This window comes from Lemur catta, chromosome X (genome assembly GCF_020740605.2).
Source record: "Lemur catta isolate mLemCat1 chromosome X, mLemCat1.pri, whole genome shotgun sequence".
Lineage (NCBI taxonomy): Eukaryota > Metazoa > Chordata > Mammalia > Primates > Lemuridae > Lemur > Lemur catta.
The window spans coordinates 51,354,509-51,365,985 of NC_059155.1; positions in this window are offsets into that span (position 1 = coordinate 51,354,509).

Below are 11,477 nucleotides of genomic sequence, written 5' to 3' on the forward strand. Positions count from 1 at the left end.
GGCTTGTTTCTGTTTCACAATGTCTTGAGAATTGGAAGGACTCTAAGGCTGGAGGTTATTCAACAGCTATAGATCATCATTGTGGAGGCATCTTCAACTCAAATGTTGGCTGGAACCTCAGCTGGAACTATACACAGAATAGTGGTGGCAGGGCAGAAACAAGGCATCAATAACAGGTATGCTTCACACACACACACACACACACACACACACACACACACACACACAAAGGTGGCAAGGGACATCAGTTCTCAGTTTGTTTTGGTTTGAAAAAACCTTACTCAAGCACTTAGTATGTACAAGGAGTTGCTGCCAATGCTTCTTTTTATCTTGTGTCCCAGTTTTCCAGGTGTTTTCTCCCCTATTATCTCACTAGATCTTCCTGATCGTGCTTAAAGGTCAGTGTGATGACAGTGAGGCTTGAAGTCCCCCATTGATCCTTACATGGAGTTGATCATTAAGTAAACCCCCAAAGTAAAGATTTATTTGGGTGATTTGTACCAAAATCCAAATGAATTTGGCTGGATAACTGTGTGTATATATGTGTATGTGTGCATGCATGTGTGTGTATGTATGTTTAGTGTGTCAGGCTTTTGCCACCATATGTAGCTGAGTGTGAGGCCAGTTGAGGTGGATGGTTTGGTAAGGTTGATGTACTTGGCTCCAGTGGTCTGAGGTTTTCCAACTTCCGATCTTCCATCTTGCCAGGTTCAGCACATCTGTCAGCCACTCATCATTCATAATGAGAATGCTGGTGATCCTCAGAGCTGGAAAGAAAAGGGTAGGATGGCTGGAACACCTCTGAGTGGGCTGGAACTCCAGCTAAAAATAGTAGGGTCTCTCCAGCTTACTGCCCCACAGGTTACCCCATCCACTCCACTACCCCTTAGGCATTTGAGGAAGAGGTGGAAAACAACGTGAAGTGATGGAATGAGCCCTGGGACCAGGGCATATATCAAAAGCCCACATTTTGCTAACCACTTTAAGTGCATGCTTGCAGTTTTATTGAATTCTAACTCCTAAAAAGGGCATTTTATTTTGCTATTTTTTTCTGGTTTTTTTTTTTTTTTTTTTTTTTTTTTTTGGACAGGTCTCACTCTGGCACCTGGGCTAGAGTGTAGTAGTGCCATAATAGTTCACTGCAACCTCGTGGGCTCAAGCAATCCTCCTGCCTCAGCTTCCTGAGTTTATTTTACTATATTTTGTACTGAAGTAAAATACCTATTAGTAAAGTACACTAATTTCAACTGTACATTTGGTGAGTTTTGATAAAAATATACACCTGGGTAGTCAACACTCAGAACAAGATATACATAGAACATTTCTATCATCCCCAGATGCAGCCTTGGTGCCTATTCCATCCATTCAATAACTTCCTAGAGGTAAACCTTATTCTTAGCTCTATCACCATAGATTAGTTTTACCTGCTGTTCATATAACATATGAATATATAATGCCTGAACTTCATGTAAATGTAATCATACAATATGTACACTTTTTTGTCTGGCCTCTTTCACTAAGTATGTTTTGAAATCTATTCATGTTGTTCCATTGCAGTAGTCATCTATTCCTGTGTAATAATATTACCATAAATTTAGCAGATTAAAATAACACACATTTACTATTGTATTGCTTCTGTAGGTCAGGAGTCCATGCATGGCATGTCTGGGTCCTCTGCTGCAGGGTCTCATAAAGCCAAAATCAAGATATTGACTAGGGCTGCGGTTCACTTCCTGGAGCTTCACTGGAAAAATATCCACTTCCAAATTTATGTAGTTAATGGCAACATTCAGTTACTTGCAGACTGCTGGACTGAAGGCCTCAGTTTCTTGATGGCTGTTGGAAATAAATGATCAATGAAGCTAAAAGCACCCACTTTAATTGAGTGTATCCCCAGGGGTAGAATCTCTGAGTCATGGAGCACATATATTTTCAGCTTTAGTAAGTATTTTTACAGGCTTATTTTCAATCCCCACAGTTACCTTGGAGGTAGCTCTCACTATCCCTATTTTATAGATGAGAAATTGGAGGCTCAGAGAATGAAGGTAATATGACCAAGGACTCATGATGGTAGGATGCACCTGAGTTAGAATTCAAGCCAAGCCTGGCTGGCTTCAAGACCTTTCATACCACAACAGTGTTTCACAAACCACAGCCCTTGGAATACTACCTTCACAATTTCTGCCATATCTTAAGCAATACTATGTATAAAATCATTGCTCTGATCTGCTAGTGATTTTTTTCCTAAAACAGTATATATAGATATACATAACTATTAAAATTAAAAAGTCATCTATATACCATCTAAAAATGTGTTGCATACTATAGACCAGTGGTGCTAGTACAGCAATTTGGGAAACACTATTGGGCTACATATTATATCTGGAAATTGGATTTTTCTTGTCTGGGCCCTGTCACCAATTCTCTGTGTGTCCTTGGGCAAGTCCCTTTCCCTCTCTGGACTCCAGTTGCCGCATATATTCAATGAGAGACTTGAAGTGAACCATTCGTGGACTCTTTCAGGTTTTCCTTCTGTTCTGGGTCAGAGACAGCAATGAGCAGAATCAGATGTCAGTTGCACATTGGTGTCATGTTGGGGATGTTTCAGGCAATCAGCTTCCCTCTCTCGTGCAGTGGCAAAGCCCCTGCTTTCTGTCATCCACATCTGTGTGCACATCTGCTCCTTTGGAATGGAGCAGTACATATTTACATACACACGTTACTCTGCTGGGTTAGAGAGGAGGGTTATGCACATATGTGGGTGAGTATGGACATTTCTGTTACATGAGACTCCCTCCCACCCTCCCACTCTGTCCCACTGCACCCTCCATACCTCCCTTCCCCCAGCCTACCACATGATTTCAGCCTTCCAGTTACTTATATTCAAAGAGTTTCATTGCTGTTATTGTTATTTGTTTGTTTGGTTTTTGTTTTTTCAGCACAACCTCCTTCAGCAGCTCAGGGAGCAAAACACGGCCTCAGGGTAAGCTCTCCTTCTCTATGTGGTGTTGATTATGTGAAATTGTTATTATTTAGAAAATATCAAAAAAGGTTATATTTTCAGTTCCAGATTCTATGATTTTCAGTTAGTTGTTGTTATGATAATCTTCCTCCCTCTGCTAGCAAGAACTCCCAGTCCCTGCTAAGCCATGAGCAACAGCAGGGACCTTGTTTACATGATGACTTGATTTATTTGATGAATTAATGTTTTGGTACTGGGAGAATAGCCACCCTTCAAACCACACACACCCACTTACCAGTTCAAAAACAGTTTAGGTACCTCCATAGGCCTGACTACAGCCTCAGCCTTCAAATTGAATTATGAACAAGCTAGTATCGATGGAGAGCCCACTGGGTGCCCAGCCCTGGGTCAGCCTAAACCATACAGCAGAGAGGCACAGGAAAGGGGCAATGAAGAGAAAAGCCACATATGGGACATCTACTCTAGGCCTTATGCTAAGCACTACCAATTATAAATTCACCTTCCAGAAACCCTCTCAAGGTGATATTATTATTATCCTGCTTTTACAAAAAAAAAGAATCTGAAAAGTCACATAATAGCGACAGAGCCGGGATTCCTCTCCAGGCTCAGCCAACTCCAAAACCTATGATTTTTTTCACTATAGTATACTTTTAAGTACAAGTGTTCCTGCCTTTCAGCTCTTTAGTGCTGTAGGAAAAGGGAAAATAATCTATGAAAGACATACCTGGCTTTCTACCGGATCATGCTCATGTTTCACTTCCTCCAAGAAGCCCTCCTTGATCATCTCAGTCCATTGGATTCTCTCTCTGCTCAGAATCTATGTAGCACTCACTACATCTGTATTACTTATTTGGACAATTGTATGACAGAATGGGAAGTGTCCTTAGAGATAATACAAATCCTTCCTTGTACAAATGAGGAAAGTAGGGCCCAAAGAGGGGAAAGGAATTGCCCAAGGTCACACAGCAGATCAGAGTGATAAATGGAACTAGATCAGGGGCTTCTTATTCTTGGCCTAGTATGTTTTCTCCTACATCCAGATTGGGGCAGGAAGTGCAGATGGAGGCCAAGTATTAACCTGGTATAGGGGAATAATCAAATTTGATATCCAAAAACCAAATGGAAATCATCTAATTATGTAAAATTGCATAGCATGTCCCCATACATATAATAATTTCTCAATATGCATTGGTTGTCTGAACCAAAATCTGTCAGAGCCAGCCAGGTGTTGTGGCTCACATCTGTAATCCTAGCACTTTGGGAGGCTGAGGTGGGAAGATTGCTTGAGGCCAGGAGTTCAAGATCAGTCTGAGCAAGAGTGAGACTCTGTCTCTACAAAAAATAGAAAAATTATCCAGGCATGGTAGTGCACACCTGTAGTCTCAGCTACTGGTGAGGCTGAGGCAGGAGGATTGCTTGAGCCCAGGAGTTTGAGGTTGCAGTGAGCTATGATGATGCCACTGCACTCTAGCCCCAGGCAACAGAGCAAGACCCTGTCTCAGAAAAAAAAAAGTCTATCAGAGCCACTTCCACCATCTGCTCAGGGTCTATACAGTCAGTGGTTAGGTCAGCCAAGGCAACCTGTGACTAAAGTTTAGTTCTTTAGACATACATTCTCTACTCTTCTGTTTTCATGTATTTATAACGTATATATTTCCTTTTTTGTTTCCTTTATTCAATTTTTTATTTAACAAAATTCCCTTTCACAAGTTCAGTTTCAACTTTCTGTTCATCCTCTACACTTTGGTTAGTGTCACTTTTCTTTTCTTTTTTTTTTTTTTTTTTTTTGAGACAGAGTCTTGCTCTGTTGCCTGGGCTAGAGTGCCGTGGCATCAGCCTAGCTCACAGCAACCTCAAACTCCTGGGATCAAGCAATCCTTCTGCCTCAGCCTCTCGGGTAGCTGGGACTACAGGCATGCACCACCATGCCCGGCTAATTTTTTCTGTATATTTTTAGTTGTCCAGCTAATTTCTTTCTATTTTTAGTAGAGACGGGGTCTCACTCTTGCTCAGGTTGGTCTTGAACTCCTGACCTTGAGCGATCCTCCTGCCTCAGCCTCCCAGAGTGCTAGGATTACAGGCATGAGCCACCATGCCTGGCCACTTTTCTGATAAGAATTTATCTAATGATTCTGAATCATCAACAGGATAAGGCCAACTTCTAAGTATAACATCAAAATTATATCCCAAACTTCCTATCTATCCTCACCCCATTTATCCTCTTCCCTCCTCACATTGACATATTTCCTAATCCATGACAATTACAAATTATCAACCATTTGCTATGTTCTTTCATTCATCTCTTCCCTTTGCACATGACGTTCCCTCAGTATACCAGCATTCTCTATCCATGCTTCTGTGCCTGGCAAGATCAGTTTCAAAACCCACTGCAAGTATCATCCTAAATGTGAAATCTTCCCCAAATTTCTCAAGGTAAATAGGCTGCTTCCTGTTAGGGTGGAAAGCTTAGTAGGTGCTCATGGCACAGGTGAAGAAAGATTTCTCACACAGAGATTAAGATATAAAAGTAAAAAAGTTTATTTTATCTTTTAGAAGTACAGAGAGAATGAGAGAGAGAGGGAGAGGGAGAAAGGGTGGAAGAGAGCAGAGAGAGGGCATGGCATCCCAAAGAAAGAGAAGGGAGATGCCAGCAGCTAGGCCAAGTGGCTTGTTGCTTTTGGGGGGACAAAGAGAAAAATAGTTAATTGTTGTGAATTGCCATATCCGGGCCTTCTTCTTAACTGCAAGCAGATAACGGAATCTGCTGTGTGAAACTGCTGCATCGGTTCCCTTTGATTTAGGGATAAAGTGACCTTGCCCTGAAGGTATGATTTTGGGCTCGGTTTGATGTCTGGAGATTGTCAGCAATGCAGTCACCCAGGAGCTTCTCAGGAACTACTCCAGGCTATAGAAACAGATGCTAAAAGGTAGTTTTAGTCAATGGGTCTAGCAACTGTAAAAAAATTTACATTTCCTTTTGTTGGCTGGGGTCCTTTGAGATGTTGTGGAAACAGAGTTCAGCAGGGCACCTGTTAGCTAGGTAGAGAGAGAGGGAGAGAGCAGAGAGATAGCAGAGAGCTGATTTATTTCACTCACAAGACCCACTGTCCTCTCACTTCCTCCTAAATTTAGTTAATCCGTCTTTACGAACATTGATTATACTGGGTAATAATCAACTCAGTCCCTCTATCCTTGCCTGTGAACTGTTTGAAAGAAGAAACCAACTCTTCCGTATTTCTCTCTTATTTTATGTGCTCCATAAATGTTTGTGACTGACTGGCGTGAAAACTCAAGCAAATAAGGTACAGAGGCCAAGGTATAAATTGTTCCTTTCTAACTGGAGTCGCTTCCTGCACAGTCTTCCCTTCTTAACCAGAGGATTCTGGGTCCGAGTGGGAAACTAGAGTTGCTTCTTCATCTCTCCCGCCTCTCTTTTTAGCAATGAACAGCGCTATAACAGCCATGACAATCAAGAAAGAGAGGCGCTAAGCAAACAGGACTCAGTGGGGAGGAAGAGGCGGGAATTCACACACTACGGGTGAGCCTGCCCCGCCCGCGAGGCAATTAACTGCCGGTGGCTGGCACAAAAGTCCAGCCCCTGTCCTACACTCCGCAACCGGAAGGAGATTGCAGCCCTGTGCGTCAGGAAGCCGCTAGACCCGTCAGATCTATCCAGGAAGTGCTGCTGGGCCAGTGGGTGGGGCCGCCGCGCCCTAGAGCTATACGACAGACGCATGCGCGATGCTGCCACTACTTCCTGTTTTCGCAGACCCTTCTTGTGGGAAAGAGGCGGGCACATGAAGCTTCTTGCTGATTGTCACCGCCCTCTGGTTTCAGTCGTTTCTTCTCACCCAGTTAGGTCTTGGGATTCACAGGAAAGCCAGTTCATGTATTGTTTCCTCAGCCATGGCTATTGGAAGCATCCGAGGATGGGCTTGGTCCAGTGCATTTGAATTTTTAGAAATATCCAGAATCTAAACTGGAGGGAGGTGATAAAGCTTTCCAGCAGATTGGGGTTGAGTTCTGGGTGCCCTACACTTTGACGCACTATAGACAAACTAGGAGTGGACAGTAAGTGTAAGAGAGTAAACAGGCTGGGGAAAGGTAGGAATCCAGGTCTCAAAGAAAAAGGGTCTGAGGAGTAGATGCTGTTTATCCTGAAACAGAGAAGCCACAGGAGAATGAGTTTCTGCTATCTTGGATCAGAGGGAGTAGACCAGAAAACAGATTCCAGTTCAGTATAAGGTAGAACTTCCTAAAATCAGAGTCCTCTGAAAGGGGAACTAACAGGCTGCCTTGAGAGAAAGTGAGTTCTACAATCCTGGTGGTGTTCAAGTACAAGTAGAGTGATTAATTTGTGTGGATTCCAAAATAATTGAACTGCATTGTCCTTGGAGCCCAGCCTTAATGGTGGTCCTACCATCCATCCATCCAAGGAGACTCAGGCTGTTACATCTTTTCCAGTTGAAGGAGGAAGTTAGTTGGTGTCTCTGCTGTTTTAGCACCAGCTCTTCTACTGCATTCCTTAACCACCAGAATTTTGGGTCCCTGACATTTTGTTTCTCCTGTTCATCCAGGAGACAGAGCTGCCCGCCTTTGGTGCACAGGCATACAGTTGCACTCATTAAATAGATGGTAGTATCCGTGAGCTCAGCATGTGGGAGCTCAGCATGTGGGACCCAGTCCCCAGCTGGGGGGACCCAGCTAGTCCCCCTTTCATGATTAGAAAGGACTTAATACTTTTCACTCTCTCTCTCTTTTTTTTTTTTTTTTTTTTGAGACAGAGTCTTGCTGTGTTGTCCGGGCTAGAGTGAGTGCCGTGGCGTCAGCCTAGCTCACAGCAACCTCAAACTCTTGGGCTTAAGCGATCCTACTGCCTCAGCCTCCCGAGTAGCTGGGACTACAGGCATGCGCCACCATGCCCGGCTAATTTTTTCTATATATATTTTTAGTTGTCCAGATAATTTTTTTATTTCTATTTTTAGTAGAGATGGGGTCTCGCTCAGGCTGTTCTCGAACTCCTGACCTCGAGCGATCCACCCGCCTTGGCCTCCCAGAGGGCTAGGATTACAGGCGTGAGCCACCGCGCCCGGCCAAGAAAGGACTTAATACTTTTCAAACTCAGCCTCTCAACCACCCTGAAGGAAAGATGGAAGTTAAAGTAGCGCCAGATTATGCTCTTCTGCACTTCAATGTCATCCACAGTCAGACCAGCCTTTCAGACCTCCTCGGGAATATTTATTGATAATCTATCATACGATAAGCACTGTAGAGGGCAACTTACAGGTCCTTTTCCCCAAAAAATTTTAATTCTGGAAAATTTTAAATTAACAGAAAAGTTGAATAAATAATACAATTAATACCTGTATTCCATCTATTTCCGCGTGTGTGCGGGCACATACACACACACACACACACACACACACACACACACACACACATTTTGCCAAACCATTTGAAGAGTTAACTGCAGACATCATGTAATTTTACCCATAAATACTTCAGCCTGTATCTCCAAAACATAAATAGTCTCCTATATGACCACAGTAGTATTATCACACTTAAGAAAGTAAATGTTGATTCGATGTTAAAAAGCTCTGCACAGCCAAGGAAACTATCACTAGAGTGAACAGACTACCTACAGAATGGGAGAACATATTTGCATGCTACACATCTGATAAAGGCCTGATAAGTAGAATCTATATAAACCTTAGAAAAATTAATAAGAAAAAAATCAAATAATGCCATCCAAAAGTGGGCAAAGGACATGAACAGAAACTTTTCACAAGAAGATAGGCTTCTTCAAAAGAAGATAGACTTCTTCAAAAGAAGGTAGCCAACAAACATATGAAAAAGTGCTCAACATCTCTAATCATCAGGGAAATGCAAATCAAAACCACAATGAGATATCACTTAACTCCAGTGAGAATGGCTTTTATCAAAAAGTCCCAAAACAATAAATGTTGGCATGGATGCAGAGAGCTGGGAACACTCATGCACTGCTGGTGGGAGGCAAATTAATACAACCTCTATGGAAGGTAATATGGAGATACCTCAAAGAACTAAAAGTAGAACTACCATTTGACCCAGCAATCCTACTACTGGGTATTTACCCAAAAGAAAAAAAGTCTATAAAAAAAACATCTGCACTAAAATGTTTGTAGCAACACAATACACAATTGCAAAGATGTGGAAACAACCCAAGTGCCCATCAATACATGAGTGGATTAATAAAATGTGGTATATGTATACCATGGAATACTACTCAACTACAAAAAACAATGGTGATCTAGCACCTCTTATATTATCCTGCATAGAGCTTGAGCCCATCCTTCAAAGTGAGTTATCACAAGAATGGAAAAACAAGCACCACATGTACTCACTATCAAATTGGTACTATCTGAGCAACACTTAGGTACTCACATGGTAGTAATATTCACTGGGTGCCAGTCAGGTGGGGGGGGTAAACTCACAACTAGTGGAGGCAGAGCACACTGTATGGGGGAAGGGCACACTTGTAGCCCTGGCTTGGGTGAGGCGAATGCTTTACATGTTACCAAAATGTTTGTACCACCATAATATCCTGAAATAAAAAAAGAAATTAATTTCAAATGAATTTAATGTTTACATGTAAAACTAATTAACCTAAAATTTTAAAAAATATATATGAAAATATTTTTATGAACTGGGAGTAGAGATCTTTCTAAGCTAGACAGGAAATCTAAAAGCCTTAAAGGGAAAGATTGAAATATTTGATGACATTAAACAAAAGAAAAATGAAGTCTCAGAGAAATGTGAGAGGCACCAGTCAGCACACCAACATATGCGTAATCAGGAGGAGAGATGAGAGAAAGAAGCAGAAAAAAATTTGAATGGAGCAGAAATAATATTTGAAGAATAATGAAAACTTCAGCTTATTGAAAAATAATAACTTACACATTGAGGAAGCTCAATGAACTTCAAGGAGGATAAACACACAGAGGTCTACAAATGGACACATTATAATAAAAATGCTGAAAGTCAAAGACAAGGGAAAAATCTTGAAAGCAGCAAGAGAAAAATAACTCATTACTTACAAGGAAACCCCAATAATAGTAATAGATAACTTCTTAGAAGAAACAATGAAGATCATAAAGCAGTGGGAAAATACTGGAACTGCTCAAAGGAAAAAAAAAACCTGTCAACAGGAATCTTATTAATATATCCAGTCAAGCTATTATTCAAACTTGAAGGTGAAATAAAAACTTTCCCAGATAAACAAAAACTGAGTACATTTGTTGCTAGAAAACATGCCTTACAAGAAATACTAAAGGAAATTTTTCAGGATGAAAGCAAGTAACCCCAGATGGTAATTCAAATCCACACAAATAAACAGAGTACTGGTAAAGGCAATTATGTAATTATAAAAGACAGTATAATTGCATAGTTTTCTCTTTTCTTCATCTGATTTAAAAACAATTATATAAAATAACATATATAATCTAATGTTGGGCCTTTAATTTATAGAAATGTAATTTTGTGTATTACATTTTCCAGTAATAGTACAAAAGAAGTGGATGAAACTGCAGCTGTAGTGAACTAAGGAAATAACTACAGATGATAAAATAATAATAGTAAAAATGTGTTATTGGAATTGTAATATTAATTGATATAATACATATAACAATAATATCACAAATTGGGGGAAGACAATAGAGCTATGTATGAACAGCATTTCTATATGTCACTAGAATTAAGCTTGTATAAATTTGAAGCTGATTCTAATAAGTTAATGTGTATATGGTACACCCTAGAGCAACCACTGTAAAAACCCTCAAAAATATGTAATGAAAAATTATTTTAAAATTAAAATACTACATTAGAAAATATTCAGTTGATGCAAAAGAAAGCAGTAAAGGAAGAATATAGCAAAAACAACAACAACATGAGACATATAGAAAACAAAAGGTGAAAAGGCTGACCTAAGTCCAACCATATCAGTAACAGCATTAAATGTGAGAAGATTAAACAATCCAATCAAAGACAAAGATTATCATACTGGATATATGCTTTCTACAGGAGACACACCCTAGATTCAAAGATACAAGCTGATTGACAGTAAAAAGATGGGGAGAAAGATACATCATGAAGACAGCAACCACAAGAAAGCTGTAGTAGCTATAATGATGTCGGACAAAATAGACTTTAAAATAAAAAAATACTGATATATGGATGAACTTCAAAAACATTATGCTAAGTGAAAGAAGCCCGACACAAAATGTCACATATAATTTATGATTCCATTCACATGAAATATACAGAATAGGTTAATTCATAGAAACAGAAATCAAATTAGTTTATGCCCATAGCTGGGGGAAACAGGGAATGGGCAGTCACTTCTTGATGGTTAAGGTTTATTTTTGTAGGGATGAAAATGTTTTGGAACTAAATAGAAGTTATGGTTACACAACATGGTCAATGTCACTAAACCATACACTTTAAAATGATTAATTTA